Below are 24,101 nucleotides of genomic sequence, written 5' to 3'. Positions count from 1 at the left end.
ATCAATCCTACTTCTGGGAGCTGATATTCACTTCATTGGCATTTCTAGGCCCTCTCGACTCAGTTTCTTCTAACGTTAGGCTATGGACAGTGCGTACGCCCGTAGACATTGTGACAACATGGGACAGTACTCGTCATTAAAATTGAAGCACTGTGAAATAAAAGGCCTATCAAAGTTTATCGATATAATTATACTTGCAGCTCGGTCTGTCAGGTTGAAGAACTCGTCCCAGTTACATATTGAATACACGAGGCATAACCATCAACAAACTAACCTCAATGTAAGTATCAATAATGGAGGTTCCTTTACCCAAGTAAATCATATGTACGTTGGGTATTCAGCCCGAAAGTTATACATGGCCTAGGCATCACTCAAGAGGCATACTAGGGAAATAAGGAATGAGGTAGTTTGCCGTTTCTTTCCTCACTGAGCCAGAAGTTGCTATTACAAATCAATCTGCCAAACCCACTGAAATATATTCACCAGCCGACCCTGTCAGCGATATTTTCACACCATTCATAACAGGACTGGCTGCATAAGGAATGGTATTACTAGCATCACTCATAAAACCAGGCTGTAATAATAAAGACACGGTACAGAGGCTACGTCTGCAAACCAGACCAAAGTCGTGAGAAGACAAGCTTGGGGTAAGTTAGCCTTATAACGAAATTTCCTCCGATTTCAACTGGACTGATCTTTATAGAGGAAGTAATGTTGTTTGCAGATTCGTCGTGCTTCTTAGGCATCCTAATCGAATTTTGTAGGTAAGTATTGGACGAAATAAGACTGTAATTAATAAAGTGCTACGTTCGTCATTTCACACCTACTACGTTAATAAATGTTGCGCCATGCCACAGTTGTACCTACCTGGTATAGCTGCCTCTGTGGATCCGTGGTAGAGTGTCGGCCACCGGATCCCAAGATAGAGGGTTCAAACCCGGCAGAGGTAGTCGGATTTTTGAAGGGCGGAAAAAAGTCCATTCGACACTCCATGTCGTACGATGTCGGCATGTAAAAGATCTCTGGTGATACATTCGGTATTTACCCGACAAAATTAATTAAATCTCAGCCATAGACGCCCAAGAGAGATCCGGTTTACTCTGTCTGCCATCTAGCGGACCTAGAGTAAAACGGAACGTCGAAATCGACGAGCAGACAGCCAGATGGCGTCAAATTGAAATGTCTGCACACGGTAGCTGAGGCCATACGATTATTATTATTATTATTATTATTATTATTATTATTATTATTATTATTATTATTTATTACCTACCTGGTATTGCCCAAACAGATTTACAGTCCTACAGAAAAGTAAAATATGCTCTAATTATATTCGTTAATGTAACACTAGTGATTTTTAAGGCAATACGTAATTCTCACAAATCGAGAAATAAACCATGTCTGGATAGTGCCAACGTGCCAGATTTACAGTAACTGTAAGACTTCGTATCGGCAAGTAGGGTCCCTAAACTATATGGTTGGCGACACTGAACCGAACCCAACAGTTAGAAAATAACTAAATAACCTTCAGTGTTAACAGGGGAAAAAGAGTGAGCTAGTACCCTTAGTGTATGGGCTTACGTGCCAGGCAGTATACATGGTGCCCCGTCTTGCCATGCGGTCGTCACCCGTTACTTTGCAGAGCACTAATGAACTCCTGCAGGGTTAAATCTGATACTCCGGTGTATATAGGACTGTTACGACAGACCTTAAACCATTCTTCTAGTGGTTTAACATCGCAGTAACGGCGACGCAAGTATGAGGACTGGGAAGGTACCTGCCGTGGTACTCTGCCTGTGAGTAGCAGTGGCCTTGAGCGCCTCACATCCTCGCTATTCCAATTCGAATGACATTTCCTCTGCAGCTGGGTTCGAGCTTGCAAGTAGCGCAACAGAGTAATGTTTTGATGCCATTCTGAGGCTTTGCGAAAAGTTTTTGCAAAGAGTAGTAGAAAGTCACTCTTTCCCGAGAACCAGTGGCAGAGTTATAAGGTACAGCCCTGCTGTGAAATTGGGAATCTACGGAAACCCATTTTCACGGCTGATGACAGTGGAGTTCGAATCCATAGCCAGTTGCTCGATTATTATTTTTCATTTAATAATAATAATAATAATAATAATAATAATAATAATAATAATAATAATAATAATAATAATAATAATGCCGGGCCGACATGCTCACACTGTTGAAGCGCTGGCCTTTTGACCCCAACTTGTCAGGCTCAGTGCGGTGGTATTTGGAGGCGCTGAAATACGCCAGCCTCGTATCGGAAGATTTACTGGCACGCATAAGAACTCCTGCGGGACTAAATTCCGGCACCTCGGCGTCTCCCAAAAAATGCAATAAAGAACTTCATGGTACGTAAAACTATTATTATTATTATTATTATTATTATTATTATTATTATTATTATTATTATTAACGCGTCTCCAACCACTGTACCTTTGGTGTACGGGTTCCGGTATGAAGTGAGATGAATCTTCGTAGAGTTTTTAAGACCGGATGCCCTTCCTCAAGTCAGCCTCATCAGAGGCGTTAACGAGATGAAATAAATGACGTGATGGAAGGGAGAGGGTGAAACCCGGTGTCGGCACATAGCCTACTCCTCTCGAATAGCAGCAAGGGTTGTGATCAAGGATTAATGTCTCCATCGGACGGATGAATCACCATCAATAGCTCTCAGTCAATATGAACAGTGTGGAGCGTTTTTGGAATTTAATCCAGGCTTTTGGCACGAAATGTAGTAATTAGACACTCTCCTACCCTGTCCGCCAACATTCTGATGGTGAAAATTGTTGGGACCAACGGGACTCGAACCGGATAACCACAGTGTCAGACAGTTTAGACATTACGCCTTCGCCTTAACCATCACAACCGCTGGGCGGGTTGATGATAATACACAGACAGGAGAGACACTCCAGGTTCGTTCACTTGGACTCTAAAAGGAAGTTTGGTAGGAAAGGAAAGGTTAAAAGTGGAATACACAAGATGATGATGACAATAATAAAAAACAAAATGCAAGTAAGTTTGTACCTTGTACTATTGTATGACTGTTGATATCGAAATCTGAGCAGTGGGAGCTGTAGTTTTATCTACAATACGGCATTCATTCAGCGGTATTTACAGCCCGTCAGCTCTGAGGTCAAGCCAGTGATAATAGCACACGAATATCACGCTATTATTATTATTATTATTATTATTATTATTATTATTATTATTATTATTATTATTATTATCGGATCGAACCATTGATCTTCTCCTCCCCGGTAGCACACTGCAGAGCACTTCATGAAGGGCGTGCCCCGCACTGTGGAAAGTTCCGCAATACCGTATCCGCTCTCCTCGTGGCGTGGGTGGTGAAAGTTCCTTAATAATACCGCAGCTTGTCCGGTCGCTCTGCATCGTCCATCACTCACTCCAGCAACCGCACCCCGGACCGTTACTAGAACATACTTCACTTCTTGACATCTAACATGAGGATTTAATAATAGTCCGTTTCGAGTCGGCTTCAGTTTAAAAGAATGTGTGTTTATTCTTGTACGTCTGCTACTCGCTACCTAATCAGCCAATCAATCAATCATTGATCTGCAATTAACGTTGTAACGCAGGTGGCAGATTCGCTGAGTCCTTTACCTAGTTTCCTCTTAAATGATAGCTAATATATTCTCTTGCTATAAAGGTACACTTAACCCATTTTGCCAAATTGATCGTCTTTTTATGATCTTTCGTCCACTAATGTCATTTCCACCGACAGCGCGAAATATTCAGCTCTGTTCGTTTTCTTACTTCCAAGTCTTCCCAGTTCAAATTTACCAAACAGTAACTCTTTTGTCGGAAATCACCCAGAACAAATCATGCTGCTTTCTTTTGGATCTTTTCCAGTTCTTGAATCAAGTAATCCAGACGAGTGTCCCGTATACCAGAATCATACTCTTAAGTTATTGGAGTCTCGGCCTCTCCTACTACAGCAACTAAATAACAATGTGAAGAACCTTTCTTTATAAGCTCGTCAATGTGACTGCCCCATTGAAGATCTTTCCTTATGTTAACTTATAATGTTCCCCATGAGATACTATCTCCCCGTCAACACGGTAATTAAAACTGAGACGACTTTTCTTCTTTAATAACCCGAGTTTTCACCCCGTTTGCCATCGTACAATTGTTTGCTGTCCACCTAACAACTTTATTGATATTTCCTCAATAATATCAATAACTCATTTTCTTAAGCAGTGTGATATCTAGGGACCGGATCCTGATGCCTAAGAACCATTCAAATTATACACTGAAAAATATGCAGTTACGAATAAGCCAAATTTACTCACTCACTTTATATATGAACCGCGCGGTGAAGAAAGAAGCATCACAATAGAGAACTACAATTTTTTTAATGCTTTCTGGACACAAATTACCTCTATTGTCTGTCAAAATAACTTTATAGGCCGAGAATGACCTTTCTGCATCAACTGAAGTGATAGGAAGAAACCACGAACCTAATACGCTGGCGCAGCACGGGGAGAGGTGATACTCCCACGGGGCGCGTCCCAGGTGGCGGATAGCAGGGTCCTAACCGGTTTGCCAGCGGACTTGACGGAAATAAAATACCTCTCGCGGACCAAACACAACTCCCGTGGGTGGGGGACGCAGACGGAGAATATACCCACGGTATCCCCTGCCTGTCGTAAGAGACGACTGAAAGGGGTGACCAAGGGATGATTGTATTAGAACCATGAAACTACTTGTGATTAGTACCATCACGCGGGGAACACCATGGGTCGCTTTTACCTGCGCGTAGTACCCCTGTTAGGTACAAAATAGGTTTGTGGTTAGTAGCAAGAGTGCGTTGCCGGCTTTTAGAGTACCTATGATTAGTATCCAGTTTAGGAGCGACACCATGGTTCTGGCTTGCCTGTGATTAGTACCCACTATATGAGGAACACCATAGGTCTGTATTACATGTGCGAATTTCATTACCTGTGAATAGTACCATACTGTGTGGAACACCGTGAGTCTACGTTACTTTTGATTAGTACCGCAACATGACAAATACCATGGTTCTACTTTCCTGGCGATAAGTACCATTATGAGGGGCCGATGACTTGGATTTTGGACCCCTTTTGACAATAAGCATCATCTGAGATCATTGCGAATTGGATCCACTGATTGCTTTGGATTCATGGCCAGTCAGTTTTCTTCATCATTCGTTTTGTATCCTAGTCATTGGATATAACTTGAAGTTTTAATTATCGCTTCATTCGTTGCACCTCGTACCCTTAGGGGCCGATGACCTAGCTGTTAGGCCCCTTCAAGCAACAAACATCATCATCATCATCATCATCATCATCACATAATTGTTCATTTCCTGGTTTTCGTAATCATCTACAACCTCTCTTGTTATAAGGTCTGTAATGTTTTCTGAGTTTATGTCCACTTCTTGTCCCATAAATGTTCAGTAAGTCTGGGCTGTTACCCTGGCTCCATAGCTTCCTTCCAAAAATGTCTTGATAGGATTAGAGTAGCGTTGCTTCGTTACGCATAAAAACCTTCATAAGGGAAGTAGAGTTTGATTTTGGGGAAGAACAGAGGTTGAAATACCATTGTACAGGACGACCGAAACGTTCCATAACATATGACAAGGCTGTACTTCACAGAATATTGGAGGTATAAAGGTAATCATTGACACACATGATTGGCATGACATGGGGTTTTATTGACACCAAAAAGAAAGTACTCAAAATGACTAACAGATGGCGCTTCATATGATACACAAGCAATAATTAGCATAACGATCGAGGTTTAGCAAATACTTAACGTATGCTCAACATCATCAACAATACCTGTAGTCGAGGGACAATGTTAAGAACAGCACTGTACAGCATATCCATGGGTATGGTCAGAAATTGCCATCATTAAATATTTTCATTCCTCCCCTAAAGGGGGAAGGCGGGCCTCCTAGACGGTGACGCCGTTTCTCAGGGCGGGAGGTTTGTTACGGTGAAGGAGAAGCTCGGGAAATATGAGGGGGTTGGCGGCCGTGGCCTATACTAGGAACTGTCCCAACATTCGGCTTTGTACATGATAATGGAAAACCACGGAAAACCATTCGACAGCCGACAGTGGGGACCAGCCGTGATGTCCAGCCATTTCCCATTTCCCGAATACGCAGCTGTGAGCTTCCATCCGGGAGATGAAGGGTTCGAACCCCACTGTCGGCAGACCTGAAGATGGTTTTCCGTGGTTTCCTATTTTCACACCAGGCAGATGCTGGGGCTGTACCTTATTAAAGGCCAGGTCCGCTTCCTTGCCACTTCTCGGCCTTTCCTATCCCATCGTCGCCACAAGACTTATCTGTGTCGTTGCGACGTAAAGCAACTTGTAAAAATAAAAGCCAGAGGCGTAAAGCCACGGTAGAGCGGTGGCCACCCCTCCTCTGCTGAGTTGGCCGGTTGGCGTGCAGAGCTGTTGGACCTCGGAGCAGCCCTGGCCACCCACCACGCCCTCTCTCACGACAGCTCCGTTTATATCGCACACGGGTCTCGGGCGGCATCACTGACGTGTTGCTGTCCAGCGCCATCTGTTGGTCATGTGTTCTTTATTTTGGTGTCAACAAAAGCCCATGTCATGTCAAGCATGTGTGGCCACTTGTTGTACCTGACGTGTTGCTGTCCAGCGCCATCGGTTGGTCATGTTTTGTTCTTTATTTTGATGTCAACAAAAACCCATGTCATACCAATCATGTGTGTCAATTATTACCTCTCTACCTTCAATATTCTGTGAAGTACTGCCTCGTCAAATGTTAACATACTTTTGGGTCATCCTGTGTATTGTACGTCCACTGTCCCCTCAACAACGTATAGGAGGAGCTATGTTTTGTTTTGGTTCATAGCCTTTTTATTGTAGGAAGTCAGAATGTTGCCTTCTGATTGCAGATGGAGATATTTCTACTCCATAGTGATATGCAGGGAGGAGAGTAGAATTCAAGCCAGTGAAATGGAATTCCTAAGAAGTATGGTAGGAAAGACAGATTGAGAAACTTACGCGTGAGAAAGGAGGTGCGAATGGAAACCCTAAATGAGAGAATTGATCATGGTTTGGACTTTCAAACAGGATGAAGGAGATAATCGAGTCGAAGTTCGAGGGAAAGGGACACCCAGAACAAGAGAGGAGTGCAAGAAGAACAAACCTGCGCTGGGACAGAATGATGGGAGAGGAGAGAGGATGATGAAAAATTACCATAAATGCCCCGACCCAACAGGAGGTGGATAAGGGGAAAGGAGGATCATGAGTCCCAACTGGCCAGACATCAGTGTCTGACCCACACTGCTGTCACTGAGGCTGTGGCAATGTAAGAGCGCACGCGTCAGGTTTCGTGGTCAGTATTACAAACCACCTGAGTGACTGAGATGTTTCTTTGCAATGCGGGACAGAAATCGTGCTTTTAAGATACAGTAGATGTTTCATTGTCCGAAAAACATAAGGAGAAAGAGTTTTGAGAAAAATCCCATATTTGAGACCTGACATGACTTGTCCGATTGAATCCCTTAAAGGGACACACCAGCTCAGCACAGTGTTGATAGAGGAACCCCCTAGCTCCAGGTTTTTCGAGCAGGGAACGTTAGGCGGTACGCGTGGGCGGGTGTCCCCATCCCGATACGAGAAAGGGAGAGGACGTGCGATCTTTCCGTATGTACAGATGAGTCTCATTTTGCGGAAGTATTCTTAGTTTCCCCTCTACAGCCACTGGAGGTTGAGGGGAAGGCACAAGGAAGGAGTTGCCCTTCCAAGTCGCTGGAGAGCCGCGGAGGGAGATGACACTCAGGCAAGCGTAAGCACAGTGGAATAAGTATAGAGTAAGCAGATTTCTTTTTTATAGGGTGTGGTTTGTCTGTATTTTTGGAAGTAATGTAATTTATAAGGAGGCAACTCTATAAGATTATGTGTAATAAATTGTATTAAAAAATTCTGAAGCTCTTAAAACAACTCTACAGTGGTTTAGAATAGAACAAACGTCACCTGAATTTACAATTTCGGTAAATTTTGAGCAGGCTTCTATCAGATTTCCACGAGCACTGATAAGACATCAGCGTAACAGAATTTTGAAACGTAGGCATTGCAATATTCCAGACGGTCTCTTTGCATTATTCAAGAAATTGAATAAAAATAGTTTCCGCGTATCCACACATTGATATACTACTCATAAAGTTTCTTTGACATCAATATCTTGGTGAAATCAAAGCAGGATGATGTTTGTACACTGACATGCCAAACGTCGTGTATAGTGGTCTAGTATCACGTAGGCCATCCTCTAACTCGGCCAAGTGGCATCAACTGAAGTAAAAGAAACACCTGTGGAGAGATTCTGACCCATGCTTTTTGGATACCTACCCACAGCTTCCTCGTATTTGCAGGTGCAGGACCTCACCACCACATCGCAAATATTCTCGGCAGGGTTCATATCAGGTGAACGAGGTGGCTGCAGTACTCGTTGAAACTCTCTAAAACGCTTCTCGAAGGAGTTCTGCACTACTTGGGCCCGATGACACGTTTCATCATCTGCGTAGGGGAACGCGAAGTACATTACGGTCTGGAAGTGGTCACCAAGCAGTTCAGCTGCATCAGCTACGTGGACACACCCAGCAGGATTATGGAGCTACCACCAGACTATATGGCGCCTTGTTGCCAAGTGCAGCTGCCCACTTGATTGCTTCTAGCTGTTCAGTTATTCTTCGCCATTAAATTCCTTCCTCTATATACGTGGCTTAGCAAGGGTCCAGCAGTAACAAATCCAGGACAGGTAAGTCGGATGTCTGGAGGGTGGAAAACAGTCCATTCGATACTGCTTGTAAAAGATGCCTGGTGTCAAAACATTTTAATAGGTAGCCCAGAACATCTCTGCCATCTGCTAGAGTAAAATGTAAACTTGAAATTGTGACGCAGGCAGCCTTAATAGTGTCAAATCAAAATGTCTCCATTCTGTAGCTGAGGCATTATTATTATTATTATTATTATTATTATTATTATTATTATTATTATTATTATTATTATTATTATTATTAGATAATTTTTGTTCTTTGCTTTTTATGTTAGGAGTAAAACACACCAAGTGGTGACGGTGATTGTTCTTTTAAGAGGAAGTACATAACCATCCCCTATATAACACTAATCAGAGATAAAAAATGGAAGGGAACCGACACTTCGAAAACGCCCTTTCACGAAGAGCATGAAAATTTGCCTGCGAAACCTAAGCCGTCGGGATCGGAAAGAATCAAGACTAGACCAACGGACGTCGGACAGAATACATGAGAGTCAGGAGCTTGACGCAAGTGAGCGCAAGGTCGTCAAGCTACGCTCCCAAGTTCACAGCCCCTTGAGTACCCCTTTTAGTAGCTCGATGTATTCTACTGTCCCCACGCACGGGGCGGGGGTTAAAGAAGCACAAAGACCAGGAAATGTCCAAAATAATGACATAAATCAAAAGTTTAGAAGTAAGTGTTGAGCGTACAGTAATTCTATAACAGAAGTTTACGGGGATTTTTCCTTTAGAAAGCAGGTGAAACGAACGGAGAATACATTTTCTCTTGTAAAATTCACCTGGGACGCACAGATACGTATATTATCAAAGGTGATATATCGAGTGTGTTTCGAAGTATTAGGTAAAAAGATGTTTGATAAACCGTATGGATAAAATGAAAATAACGCAGGTATTTTGTATAATAATTAGTCGATTTTTTTGCATACTCATGCGGTAAAGCATATCTCTCTGTAACTGACACCAAATTTGATTTAATTACTGCCTTGTAAGTATTACGTGTTACGTTACAAATCAGAAACAATTATTGCGAATCACCTTCGATAATTTCCAAACAGTTGCCTACCAGGTGTGGTAACGCACAGTAAATTGGACTGGCCTATGAGATAAAGAATGGTACTGGGTATGTTGTGTCCTCGAGCGCTGGAGCAAGGTGTAGCTATTTACTGCCGTGTGTGAGAGTGAAGAAAGCGCTCTTTGATCCGCCGAGCCTCGCCGTGAGAACTGTCGCACATATCCTGGCGCCAAGTCTGTATCCATGGTAACGCTACTGTAGCGAGACGCACTTGGCACAATATTGTTATGTTATTGATTCTGGGTCAACAGTGTATAATGACTGCATCTTTGAAATATTTTTAAATATATATATATATATATATATAGTCTGTTTCGAAACTTTGCTTGGAGGAAGAAAAAATGGTGAAGCATTTAGTTTACATGGCTGTTGGTATACTACAGGACTTCTTGTTTTATGCCACTGTTGATATAATGCCATAGCCACTGCACCTCCAGGTTTACGCGACTATCGATATTGTGATTATAACCACTTGAAGCGCAGGTTTAATTGACTGTTGATATCGTGATTATAATCACCTGAAGCGCACGCTTACACGACTATCGAAATCTTGATGATAACCACTTGAAGCGCACGCTTACACGACTATCAATATCGTGACTATAACCACTTGAAGCGCACGCTTATGCGACTATCGATATCGTGACTATAACCACTTGAAGCGCACGCTTATGCGACTATCGATATCGTGATTATAACTACTTGAAGTTCACGCTTACACGACTATCGATATCGTGATTATAACCACTTGAACCGCACGCTTACGCGACTATCGATATCGTGATTATAACCACTTGAAACGCACGCTTACGCGACTATTGATATCTTGATTATAACCACTTGAACCGCACGCTTACACGACTATCGATATCGTGATTATAACCACTTGAACCGCACGCTTACACGACTATCGATATCGTGATTATAACCACTTGAACCGCACGCTTACGCGACTATTGATATCTTGATTATAACCACTTGAACCGCACGCTTACGCGACTATTGATATCTTGATTATAACCACTTGAACCGCACGCTTACGCGACTATCGATATCGTGATTATAACCACTTGAACCGCACGCTTACACGACTATCGATATCGTGATTATAACCACTTGAAGCGCACGCTTATGCGACTATCGATATCGTGATTATAACTACTTGAAGTTCACGCTTACACGACTATCGATATCGTGATTATAACCACTTGAAGCGCACGCTTACGCGACTATCGATATCTTGATTATAACCACTTGAACCGCACGCTTACGCGACTATTGATATCTTGATTATAACCACTTGAACCGCACGCTTACGCGACTATCGATATCGTGACTATAACCACTTGAACCGCACGCTTACGCGACTATTGATATCTTGATTATAACCACTTGAACCGCACGCTTACACGACTATCGATATCGTGATTATAACCACTTGAACCGCACGCTTACGCGACTATCGATATCGTGATTATAACTACTTGAAGTTCACGCTTACACGACTATCGATATCGTGATTATAACCACTTGAAGCGCACGCTTATGCGACTATCGATATCGTGATTATAACTACTTGAAGTTCACGCTTACACGACTATCGATATCGTGATTTTAACCACTTGAAGCGCACGCTTACACGACTATCAATATCGTGATTATAACTACTTGAAGTTCACGCTTACACGACTATCGATATCGTGATTATAACCACTTGAAGCGCACGCTTACGCGACTATCGATATCTTGATTATAACCACTTGAACCGCACGCTTACGCGACTATTGATATCTTGATTATAACCACTTGAACCGCACGCTTACGCGACTATCGATATCGTGACTATAACCACTTGAACCGCACGCTTACGCGACTATTGATATCTTGATTATAACCACTTGAACCGCACGCTTACGCGACTATCGATATCGTGATTATAACCACTTGAAGCGCACGCTTATGCGACTATCGATATCGTGATTATAACCACTTGAAGCGCAGGTTTATGCGACTATCGATATCGTGATTATAACCACTTGAAGTTCACGCTTACACGACTATCGATATCGTGACTATAACCACTTGAAGCGCACGCTTACGCGACTATTGATATCTTGATTATAACCACTTGAACCGCACGCTTACGCGACTATCGATATCGTGATTATAACCACTTGAAGCGCACGCTTACGCGACTATTGATATCTTGATTATAACCACTTGAACCGCACGCTTATGCGACTATCGATATCGTGATTATAACTACTTGAAGTTCACGCTTACACGACTATCGATATCGTGATTATAACTACTTGAAGCGCACGCTTATGCGACTATCGATATCGTGATTATAACTACTTGAAGTTCACGCTTACACGACTATCGATATCGTGATTATAACCACTTGAAGCGCACGCTTACGCGACTATCGATATCTTGATTATAACCACTTGAATCGCACGCTTACGCGACTATTGATATCTTGATTATAACCACTTGAACCGCACGCTTACGCGACTATCGATATCGTGATTATAACCACTTGAAGCGCACGCTTATGCGACTATCGATATCGTGATTATAACCACTTGAAGCGCAGGTTTATGTGACTATCGATATCGTGATTATAACCACTTGAAGTTCACGCTTACACGACTATCGATATCGTGACTATAACCACTTGAAGCGCACGCTTACGCGACTATTGATATCTTGATTATAACCACTTGAACCGCACGCTTACGCGACTATCGATATCGTGATTATAACCACTTGAAGCGCACGCTTACGCGACTATTGATATCTTGATTATAACCACTTGAACCGCACGCTTATGCGACTATCGATATCGTGATTATAACTACCTGAAGTTCACGCTTACACGACTATCGATATCGTGATTATAACCACTTGAAGTTCACGCTTACACAACTATCGATATCGTTATTATAACCACTTGAAGCGCACGCTTACACGACTATCGATATCGTGATTATAACTACTTGAAGTTCACGCTTACACGACTATCGATATCGTGATTATAACCACTTGAAGCGGACGCTTATGCGACTATCGATATCGTGATTATAACTACTTGAAGCGCACGCTTATGCGACTATCGATATCGTGATTATAACCACTTGAAGCGCACGCTTATGCGACTATCGATATCGTGATTATAACTACTTGAAGTTCACGCTTACACGACTATCGATATCGTGATTATAACCACTTGAAGCGCACGCTTACGCGACTATTGATATCTTGATTATAACCACTTGAACCGCACGCTTACGCGACTATCGATATCGTGACTATAACCACTTGAACCGCACGCTTACGCGACTATCGATATCGTGACTATAACCACTTGAACCGCACGCTTACACGACTATCGATATCGTGACTATAACCACTTGAACCGCACGCTTACGCGACTATCGATATCGTGATTATAACCACTTGAACCGCACGCTTACACGACTATCGATATCGTGACTATAACCACTTGAACCGCACGCTTACGCGACTATCGATATCGTGACTATAACCACTTGAACCGCACGCTTACGCGACTATTGATATCTTGATTATAACCACTTGAACCGCACGCTTACGCGACTATCGATATCGTGATTATAACCACTTGAAGCGCACGCTTATGCGACTATCGATATCGTGATTATAACCACTTGAAGCGCAGGTTTATGCGACTATCGATATCGTGATTATAACCACTTGAAGTTCACGCTTACACGACTATCGATATCGTGATTATAACCACTTGAAGCGCACGCTTACGCGACTATTGATATCTTGATTATAACCACTTGAACCGCACGCTTACGCGACTATCGATATCGTGATTATAACCACTTGAAGCGCACGCTTACGCGACTATTGATATCTTGATTATAACCACTTGAACCGCACGCTTATGCGACTATCGATATCGTGATTATAACTACTTGAAGTTCACGCTTACACGACTATCGATATCGTGATTATAACTACTTGAAGCGCACGCTTATGCGACTATCGATATCGTGATTATAACTACTTGAAGTTCACGCTTACACGACTATCGATATCGTGATTATAACCACTTGAAGCGCACGCTTACGCGACTATCGATATCTTGATTATAACCACTTGAATCGCACGCTTACGCGACTATTGATATCTTGATTATAACCACTTGAACCGCACGCTTACGCGACTATCGATATCGTGATTATAACCACTTGAAGCGCACGCTTATGCGACTATCGATATCGTGATTATAACCACTTGAAGCGGAGGTTTATGTGACTATCGATATCGTGATTATAACCACTTGAAGTTCACGCTTACACGACTATCGATATCGTGACTATAACCACTTGAAGCGCACGCTTACGCGACTATTGATATCTTGATTATAACCACTTGAACCGCACGCTTACGCGACTATCGATATCGTGATTATAACCACTTGAAGCGCACGCTTACGCGACTATTGATATCTTGATTATAACCACTTGAACCGCACGCTTATGCGACTATCGATATCGTGATTATAACTACCTGAAGTTCACGCTTACACGACTATCGATATCGTGATTATAACCACTTGAAGTTCACGCTTACACAACTATCGATATCGTTATTATAACCACTTGAAGCGCACGCTTACACGACTATCGATATCGTGATTATAACTACTTGAAGTTCACGCTTACACGACTATCGATATCGTGACTATAACTACTTGAAGCGCACGCTTATGCGACTATCGATATCGTGATTATAACTACTTGAAGCGCACGCTTATGCGACTATCGATATCGTGATTATAACTACTTGAAGTTCACGCTTACACGACTATCGATATCGTGATTATAACCACTTGAAGCGGACGCTTATGCGACTATCGATATCGTGATTATAACTACTTGAAGCGCACGCTTATGCGACTATCGATATCGTGATTATAACCACTTGAAGCGCACGCTTATGCGACTATCGATATCGTGATTATAACTACTTGAAGCTCAGGTTTACCTGACTGTCGATATCGTGACTATAACCACTTGAAGCGAACGCTTACACGACTATCGATATCGTGATTATAACCACTTGAAGCGCACGCTTACGCGACTATTGATATCGTGACTATAACCACTTGAAGCGCACGCGTACACGACTATCGATATCGTGATTATAACCACGTGAAGCGCAGGTTTACCTGACTGTTGGTTTTCGACGACCTTTAAGTCAGTTTTCAGACGGAGGTTGCTGGACGGGAATGAAAGCTGGATGGATTCAGGATATGTTACAAGTTGGAAGTAATATGGTTTTGAAAGTAGCTGGGACACACAGGTAGAAACAATGGCTGGAGGGTACTGGGAATTAGGATAAATCGGCAAGGTTACGAATGTGCTCGAGGGATGAAGTAGGAACAGGCATACGTGTGGTGTTCTGTGAGGCGAATGGTCTCTGCCATGGATGGTAAGATAAGTAGTGGAAGGCCAAGACGATGACTAGACTCCTTTTTTATGATGAGAGGTGTGGAGCTATAAGAGAGGATTGTGGAGGCATTTAATCAATTCAGGGTCTCCGAGACTGAACGCTGAAAGGCAAATCAGTGTAAAACAAGTAATATTATTATTAATAATTAATCTTGTTGTTAATTCCCATGTGTATTATTCCTAATGAGGAGATTACTGTTTATGGTGTTCACAGTTCTACAAACAGTGTGAGCCACGAAAAAACGAACAATATTTGCCAGAGTCATCTGCCCAGTTCTGTCTGTTGCTCGCTCATCTTGTCAAGAAGTGAGAATGCAGTTGGGTTTTTCGAGAATCACCCATTAAGTTTTGTCATTTTCAAAGTAAAAGTTTGTTCCATCTTCCATTTAAATTAATAGTTTCTTTCTTTGTTACATTGTTACATTGTCTGCATTAACTCAACCAGTCAGGTGAGTTACAGTTCATTTCTCATATAAAAGCCAAAGGCAGGTACATACACTGACTGACAGAGCAAATGCAACACCAAGAAGGAGTGGTCAGAACTTTATGCCAATTGCAGGGTAGACTGACGTCACTGAGGTATGCTCATGATGTGAAATGCGCCGCTGTGCTGCGCACGTAGCGAACGATAAATGGGACACGGCGTTGGCGAATGGCCCACTTCGTACCGTGATTTCTCAGCCGACAGTCATTGTAGAACGTGTTGTCGTGTGCCACAGGACACGTGTATAGCTAAGAATGCCAGGCCGCCGTCAACGGAGGCATTTCCAGCAGACAGACGACTTTACGAGGGGTATGGTGATCGGGCTGAGAAGGGCAGGTTGGTCGCTTCGTCAAATCGCAGCCGATACCCATAGGGATGTGTTCACGGTGAAGCGCCTGTGGCGAAGATGGTTGGCGCAGGGACATGTGGCACGTGCGAGGGGTCCAGGCGCAGCCCGAGTGACGTCAGCACGCGAGGATCGGCGCATCCGCCGCCAAGCGGTGGCAGCCCCGCACGCCACGTCAACCACCATTCTTCAGCATGTGCAAGACACCCTGGCTGTTCCAATATCGACCAGAACAATTTCCCGTCGATTGGTTGAAGGAGGCCTGCAGTCCCGGCGTCCGCTCAGAAGACTACCATTGACTCCACAGCATAGACGTGCACGCCTGGCATGGTGCCGGGCTAGAGCGACTTGGATGAGGGAATGGCGGAACGTCGTGTTCTCCGATGAGTCACGCTTCTGTTCTGTCAGTGATAGTCACCGCAGACGAGTGTGGCGTCGTTGTGGAGAAAGGTCAAATCCGGCAGTAACTGTGGAGCGCCCTACCGCTAGACAACGCGGCATCATGGTTTGGGGCGCTATTGCGTATGATTCCACGTCACCTCTAGTGCGTATTCAAGGCACGTTAAATGCCCACCGCTACGTGCAGCATGTGCTGCGGCCGGTGGCACTCCCGTACCTTCAGGGGCTGCCCAATGCTCTGTTTCAGCAGGATAATGCCCGCCCACACACTGCTCGCATCTCCCAACAGGCTCTACGAGGTGTACAGATGCTTCCGTGGCCAGCGTACTCTCCGGATCTCTCACCAATCGAACACGTGTGGGATCTCATTGGACGCCGTTTGCAAACTCTGCCCCAGCCTCGTACGGACGACCAACTATGGCAAATGGTTGACAGAGAATGGAGAACCATCCCTCAGGACACCATCCGCACTCTTATTGACTCTGTACCTCGACGTGTTTCTGCGTGCATCGCCGCTCGCGGTGGTCCTACATCCTACTGAGTCGTTGCCGTGCGCATTGTGTAACCTGCATATCGGTTTGAAATAAACATCAATTATTCGTCCGTGCCGTCTCTGTTTTTTCCCCAACTTTCATCCCTTTCGAACCACTCCTTCTTGGTGTTGCATTTGCTCTGTCAGTCAGTGTAGTTCCCCTGGTGCACCCAGCAGCCTCAAGGGCGCACTAGTCGCCACTGGGAGAAATGCTGGTAATTTCAAGATTGAAAATACCTAAAGAGTTAGAATGTTTCTAACATTTGCAGTCGATGAAATTAAATTACGGTTTCGTTTAGGAAACTTAATTTTTGGGTTGCACTGTCTTTGAGGCAGAAATGTTGTGAGCTAGATCTTCTTCTGATTCGTTAACCTAATTGCTGAGAATGTCTGATCCTGTGACTTAGTTGTATCTCCTGACTATGCCTCTACATTTCAGGCCATCTTCTGCTTCTCTGATAGAGGTGAAGCACTTAATCTGGTCCGACGATCTAATTGCTAATCTACCTCTGGGCCCTGTTTCATAAAACATCTTTCACTAATATTATTAGTAAGAAACCAATAATATTAACTAATAATATTAGTATTATGTTTCATAAAATTATTAGTTAATAATATTAGTTATTAGTTTATGAGTCAAAATTATTAGTAGATGTTTCTAATAATATTAGTAAATTGTTTCATAGACAACATGACTAATAAAAGTTACTCATATTATTAGGATTATTCCCATGAGTGTATTTTGACTCATAATCCATATTATTAGTGAAACCAAAGTGAGCGGTATTTTAATATTTTGGCATAAAATTATGAAGATCATTGAAATGGTCGACTCTGATTCAAATAGTGATAAGGAACGAGTGTAGGTATTCACCGTTCAATAAATGTTACGTCAAAAACAGCCTGTACTGACATGTAACAAACATATGAATACCGGTACGATGGGAGATTTAGGTTACATTACATAACTTTTGAGTATTTGCTTGATAGGATTGGTAGGTAATAGAACGTTCCACTGCAAGGAATGAAGCATAACCTTAAAATAGCAGCTTCGCATTGCGCTCCACCGGTTGGCAGTGATACAGTGTCATTGTGTTTCTCTAGTGCAGTTCTGCTCGGACACTCCAAGTATCTTTCTAAATCTTGGCTTATATCATCAGTAAACTAAGATGATGCTGGTGATGATTATTGTTTGAAGAGGAAGTAGGCTACAACTAGGCAATCATCATCTATAATAACACTAATCAGATAGAAAAATGGAAAGGATCCGACATTTTGAAAAATTAAGGTATCGCCTAAAGAAACAGAAGGGCCACGAAGGGCGTGAAAATGAAAGACTCTCTCGGCCTCGCAACCTAATACTGTCAGGGTCGGAAAACAACAAGAGTTGAACAGGGGAGGTCAGAAGGGTAGATGGAAATGAGCCTGGCATAAGTAAGTTGAAGCAGTGGCAGAACTCATCTCAGTGCCCCATGTTCGCCAACACACGCTCCCAAGTTGAGATCCCTGGGACCCCTTTTAGTTGCCTCTTACGACAGGCAGGGGATACCGTGGCTGTTATTCTACTGCCCCCACCAACAGGGGTAGTAAAGAAAGATTTTGCTAGTCCATCGCAACAGAGATTTTTAAGAGCACATGAAATAAAAAAAAGTAAAAGGAACAAGGAGAGTTATAGTGTGCAAAAGGCTGCGAATAGTTGACGCTTTAACTCAATCACTTTTCGCAAAGAAATTTTCTTCTCTCACATTATTTTCACTTCTTTTATCCATTTTCATATGTATTGAAGTCATAACAACGAAAATATCAAGTGAGCCTTTTGAACATGTGGATTAATAGTCGGTTGTAGTCAAGCATTAGCCTACTGCTAGGAACAAACCCAAACCAAGAACATAAAAAGACCGATTCTAACCTCCATTTGTATCAGCTGACTAATGAACTAATATTATTAGTGAAAATATTTTATTAGTCATGCGTAAATCTTTATGAAACAGACTTTGGTTAACTAATAATTATTTTTATGAGTTCTAATATTATTAGTTAGTTTTATGAAACAGGCCCTGGTCTTCCTTCAGTCTACCTTTCCTTGGTCAACTACTTTGTCAATACTACAGTATTTCCATGACGGTGGATAACATGCACAAAGTATTGCATAATGCAACTACGTTGTAAACGTCCTGCGCAGCAATCGACCGCGCATGTGGGGAGGTGCTGCCTCGTCTCTCACTCCTCTCGCTGCCCAGTCTTCGTCTGCACATCGTGGTAAGCATTGTACAGAGTGGCTGAACACAACCTGTCAACAAGCGAGTTAAGAGAGGGCGCGCTAAGCAGACCTCCCATACGACCGCGTCCCGCCGGTCACTCAGAAGGATGTTTACTAAGTATTCCAACTATGGAATTCTGCATACACTATTCTGAACTTCTACAGTAGTTCATTTAAAATATAAATGTTAGTTTTTTTTTTTTGGTTGTAGTATGTAACTTTAGAGTTTAAAGACCATATTTACCGTGTGACCATTCTAATCCTTAGTCGACTTGGAAGTTGTTTGGTTGCTTAGCTCTGTTTAGTTCACCTAACGAAATGTGGAACAGTGGCAGCACTTGTCAAGGACTCTGAGTGAGAGTAAGAGCTCGGTCATGCCACGCGTGTTTTCGCACGATGTATTTGTTAGCTTTAAGTGTGTAGTGTAAAATATGTGTTTTCATCCAGTGAGATTAAACTTATTTAGTGAGATACCAGAGAGGTGTTGTTTAGACCAGATTCAACACAAGTAAAATAATATTTTGTTTTGGAGCTTGCATATTATTCTGGAAAATAGTGTCCCTTACGCTGCCTTTATTCTTCTCTTAAGACATAGGGGACGAAAAATTGTTAGTCTCGCCCTGCATCACGCATTTTAATACAATACAGATTAACTAAAGGACGAATATTTGATTTGGACTCGAGCTCGTGCACTTTATATTACGTAGCCAGTGAACTGAGCGGAGCACTTCTCTGAATACTGGCTTATGTAGGGTGAGTCCCATAAGAATTGCCGTCATTCCTTCATGCCGAAACACAGTCGCCGCTATATCGTTTTCGTACTCCCGTAAAAATCCATCAACTTTCACTCCTCACTCTGTAGATAATCGTTGTAGCGTGGAATGACATTCCGATTCACTCTCTGCAAATTCAGTATCATGAATCTTCAATATTCAACACTTAAATGTGTTCTGGTCACGGCCATTCATCAACGGCTGTTAATTTCAGATCGCAGCCACCCATAAGATATAGCCTGCACGGTTGCTAGGTAACAATACCTCACGCCACTGCCTGCACGGTTGCTATGGTTACACTTCCTTCGCACATTTTGTCGCGTCACATTGTACAAATTTTGAGATGACCCGCAGCCTCAAGAGATATTTATGTCAAAACGACATACTGTGCGCTGTACGGAATCTTATCGCAGAATAGCTGGATGGGCGAGCTATATCGGTCAGGTGGCTATTACGTCAGCTACTCGCTCAGATACGGCACACAACCATGAACGTAAGTGACAAATGTGTACAGTCTGTCAGTGTGCTTAGCCGGTTCGGTTCTGTTAATGGAAAAAATATTTCAAAATGTTGGCTGGCAGGGTAGAAGACGTGATGACATAGAATTTCTAATCGCTGGATTGCTTTCCAAAAGCCTGGATTCAATTTGAAACGTCTCCGCAGTGCTCATGTGGAGTGAGGGCCGATGACGCTTTTGATGGTGACTTTAAGATTTGAGCAGACTTCTTGGTGCTATTGGGCAGGGGCAGCCTATGTATCGCCATCGGATTTCACCCCCTCCCTTCCTAATACCATACATCACGTCATATAACTCTTCTGATAAGTTGACCCCAGAAAGGGCAACTCTGTACGAAAACTCATATCACTTCATACCTGACCCCGTAGATTCTGGAGGTGATCGGGACCACATAGCGAGAGGAAAGAATTACCTACAATCTGTATGCAGTGATAAGAATAGAACGGTATGGAAAAGCAGCAGCTATCCAGAAGGAGTGAGGTATGGCTGCAGTTTGTCCCGTTTCCTTTTCAATGTTTACATAGAACAGGCGATAACAAAAATTAAAGAGGAATTTGGAAAACGAATCACAATCCAAGGAGAGGAAATCAAAACAGATTTTCCGATGACATTGTTATCTTATCTGAGTTTTCAGAAGATCTGAAGAAATTGCTCAATGATGTGGACACAGTGCTGGAGAAGGAGTACGAGATAAAAATTAAATTCAAAACGAAGGTAATCGAGTGTAGTTGAATGAATTCTGGTGATACAAGAAACATTAAATTAAGAAATGATGTCTTAATGGAAGTGGAAGAATATTGTTACTTGGGTAGTGAAATGAGTAAGAATGGCAGGACATAAAATGCAGGCTGACATCGGAATACCTCTTACTGAGCTTTCAGGAAGACAATGGGCAGAACGAGAACAGGAAGGAATTACTTTGACAGAAAAGGGAAAGGAGAGAGGCCAAGGAATCTATGGACAGACACTGTGAAATCGGTCAGCAAGTGGGAGGACATAGAGGAACCGAAACTATACTTTGACAGGAAGAAGTGGGGAGCGCTTGTACTTGACAGCCGGGAAACTGGAAAGTGATCTACAGGGTGTATCTGTGATGATGTGGATTATTCGGGACGGCAAATGGATCAATTTGGGATAAGCAACCGTACTCCGGAAACGTTCGGCTGTCACAAGTATGTGCTGTGCCTGCAGGGGGACGACATTTGGAACATTTGTTGTAAATGGAGGAGCTCGTGTGCAGGTGAACGGACTTTTGACTAGATCGTTTCCTCCATCATCTCTGAAAGTGTGTATCAACATCACGGATGAACAAGCAACTAGCATTTCATGTACTGATCAACCTACAGCAGAACTACGTGAGACAAGACAACTGCTGTTTCTTTATCCCGCGCTCGGTAACTCCCATAAACACCTTCCTGGAGGAACAAGGATTGTGATCAACTCCACACGTGTTTATAGTGATGGTGTATCGATCTTGTTTACTGATCCGGTCGGAAGTGTCTGCTACGAAAGGTAAACCCGCTTCTCTTGGGTAGTTTAAGGATTTGATGGGCTCTTAAAATATATTTGAAGAGTCGCGTTAAGATTCATACAACCTCTCGCCGCGATAGAACGTGGTCTTCATTAACTTATTGATAGCTCGTTACAGCGAGTGAGACCATCAAGTGTTTGCAGTTGACCTTTTACTGCATATTACTGGATTATTATCCCCAATTAGAACGTACTTCATTCTGGTAAATTCATAAGTTCGTGTTGGTGATTTTTGTTTTAAGAGGAAGTACAACTGGGCAACCATCCTCTATATAACACTAATCAGAGAAAAAATGGAAGGGGTCCGACAATTCGGTATCGGCCAAAGAAAGACAAGGGCCACGAAGGGCGTGAAAATGAAAGACTCCCTAGGTGTCGAGTGCTCTAATACCGTCGGGGTCAGAGAAGAACAAGAGTTGACCAAGGGAGGTCGGACAGGAGAGATGATTGAGGAGGCAATGTTCGTGGAGAACGAAACATCTCAGCATTCTCTGTTTGTTATTGGAGTTCCTTTTTTGCATAAATGTTTTAATGTTATATTTAGTGTTTTCGACAAACTGATGATGATGCTTGTTCTTTAAAGGGGCCTAACATCTAAGGTCATCGGCCCTTCCACAGATTAAATCCATGAAAGTTACATAAAGATACTCGTATTTTCTCTCGTGCTAGGACCGAGCTAGTGGCTGTGCGGTTTGGCTCACATAGCCATGAGCTTGCATTCGGGAGATAGCGGGTTCAAACCCCACTGTCGGCAGCCCGGAAGATGGTTTTTCGTGGTTTTCCATTTCTACACCAAGCAAATGCTGGGGCTGTACCTAATTAAGGCCATCGTCGCTTCCTTCCCGATCCTAGTCCTTTCCTATCCCATCGTCGCCATAAGAACTATCTGCGTCGGTGCGACGTAAAGCAAATCGTAAAAAAAGAAGAAGAAAAGTCGTCCTAAGTGGAGGTTGTGAGACTTCCACAGAATGTCATTTGCACGAAGACGAAATTCAGTGGAAGGGTGGTCTTGAGCTTATAATAGGAAAATCATTGCCACTATGGAACTGCGAAATAGAAAGGGAACGGTAGGTTCGTGGTTCAATACGCGGGATAGAATTATCGGCTGTAATGATTAACACCAACACATGGCTCTTCGCCTTCAAACAGAGAATTCGCTGTCTGGTATTTACACTTCCCTACGCGAAATAAAATGAAGTGGCGTATGGCTTTTAGTGCTGGAAGTGTCCGAAGACATGTTCAGTTCGCCAGGTGCAGGTCTTTTGATTTGACGCCCGCAGGCGACCCGTGCGTCGTGATGAGGATGAAATGAAGAAGACACATACACCGAGCCGCCGCGCCAGCAGAACTAACCAGTGTTGCCAAAGGCCAGCACGCTAACCCTTTAGCCACGGAACCTCACACTTCCCCCATGTTACTCCGGGTAAGTGTGACTGTCAAGTGTGGAGCTGCTTCCGTGTACGTGTTGCGAACCCTCTTGATGCGTTATCTGTCGGGGATGCGGATTCTTTCACCTTTGTTGTGAATTATTTTTATCTTCCATAAATATACTCCGTATTTTAGGCAATAAAGGAAAGTAATTTGGTCGTTTAGCCCGTTCATACGTAATGTAGCCAGAGTAACATAAAACATAGGGGTTCTAATTGGCCGTGCCCCTAATCTGTGTGCAAAACTCATAACATAATCGTTGTGCAGGCTACTCGGATCCGTCCATAATACAGCCCTGGGCTGCCTCCCTCAGCCCAACGTGCAGCACCAACTCAGGAGAGTGTCACAGAGGGGAATTAAATTGCTGCGACATTTTCAGCAAGTTTTTTCTTTTTTTTTTTTTGCTAGGGGCTTTACGTCGCACCGACACAGATAGGTCTT

At 43.1% G+C, this 24,101-nt stretch overlaps 1 protein-coding gene across 5 annotated transcripts in view; it reads left to right on the top strand.

The window, feature by feature from the left end:
* The window catches only part of Prosap (prosap), a 496,661-nt gene that overhangs the window by 267,992 nt on the left and 204,568 nt on the right, over positions 1–24,101 (top strand). Inside the window, exon 1 of one of the 5 annotated variants that reach the window (XM_067156561.2) lies at positions 15,814–15,840. The exons of the other annotated variants lie outside the window; for them this stretch is intronic. The gene's annotated coding sequence lies outside the window, so the exon portion shown is untranslated. Of the gene's footprint in view, positions 1–15,813; positions 15,841–24,101 lie in introns of those variants that run through there. 5 annotated transcript variants of the gene reach the window in all.

This window comes from Anabrus simplex, chromosome 12, assembly GCF_040414725.1.
Source record: "Anabrus simplex isolate iqAnaSimp1 chromosome 12, ASM4041472v1, whole genome shotgun sequence".
In the NCBI taxonomy this organism is placed as follows: domain Eukaryota; kingdom Metazoa; phylum Arthropoda; class Insecta; order Orthoptera; family Tettigoniidae; genus Anabrus; species Anabrus simplex.
Note: the sequence above shows the minus strand (reverse complement) of the source record. Positions and strands in the feature narration are given on the sequence as shown.